Source organism: Etheostoma spectabile, chromosome 4 (assembly GCF_008692095.1).
Source record: "Etheostoma spectabile isolate EspeVRDwgs_2016 chromosome 4, UIUC_Espe_1.0, whole genome shotgun sequence".
Lineage (NCBI taxonomy): Eukaryota > Metazoa > Chordata > Actinopteri > Perciformes > Percidae > Etheostoma > Etheostoma spectabile.
In genome coordinates, this window is record NC_045736.1 from 36849102 (window position 1) to 36850155 (window position 1054).

General features: G+C 44.5%; 1 protein-coding gene across 2 annotated transcripts in view; it reads left to right on the forward strand.

Annotated features, from left to right (window-relative positions):
• rem1 (RAS (RAD and GEM)-like GTP-binding 1) overlaps positions 1–1054 on the forward strand; it is a 12735-nt gene that overhangs the window by 9448 nt on the left and 2233 nt on the right. The window lies entirely within an intron of this gene.

A 1054-nucleotide genomic window follows, 5' to 3' on the forward strand; every position in this document is an offset into this window, starting at 1 on the left:
AAGCAGAACACATGCAGAAGACAATGAATAAACACGTTTATTTCGGATCAGACGGCAGCTGATTTGACACATGAGACTCCAGGATTCATCTTAGCCCGGCTGTTAGCCTGCTCTGGACCAGGCTAGCCGCAAAGAATAAATCTCCAGGGTTACTGGCTGGGCTTAATTCAATCTGGTTTCTGTGCAACCGAGTCAAAGCTAAATTCATCCAGGATAACTTGAATATCCTGGCTTAATCCCTTATCCTAGTTTCGTGCAACAGGCCCCTGGCTTGACATAGACTCTTCTTCTTTGGTTTTTTTACCCTGTTAATCACTGGCCTCGGCCCAAAAGTGGCACATCCGATTAAGCCGCGATGAGCGATCACACTAAGTCAACTGCGCTTTTTCACTTATCCTGGATATCTTTATTCTACTTTCGTGCAACAGGCCCCTGAAAAGCTCCGTGGTCAGCTTCTGTGTCTGATTGTGTTTTGACATAAAAACCTTGACTGACCTGACATCATTGACCCGCTCCCGTGTCACGTGTTAATTGGCCTGGGGCCATGATTGACAACCTGTATTGATCCAATGAGAGTCTGACGTGGTGTAGAGGGGCAGAGCCTGTCAAATGTTAATTTCCAGGTTGACTGAGCTCCACTTTAGTTTTACATGCTGTTGTTGTTGTTGTTGTTGTTGTGTACTCAGGGGCTGTTGTTTCCTTCATGTTATTAGCTGTGATGTAATTGGGGTTGGTTATGGTTTGTCTCTCTATGATCCCAGACATAAAGGCAGCTGTGATTTGTTTTTGGTCCTCCATGTTGGTTATTTATTTTAGCAATGCTCACAGGATGGCTCTAGGGATGAAGAGATTCGTCTGTCAGTCCACCACTTTGGTCCAGACTGAAGAATCTCAACATCTCAACTGTCGGATAGATTGCACAGGTTTTACTGTGTCCAACACTTGGGTTTATTTATGACCAAAAACATGCAAAACTATTAACATTCCCATCAGCCTCAGTGTGTGTTTGTGTGTTTGTGTGTGTGTGTGTGTGTGTGTGTGTGTGTGTGTGTGT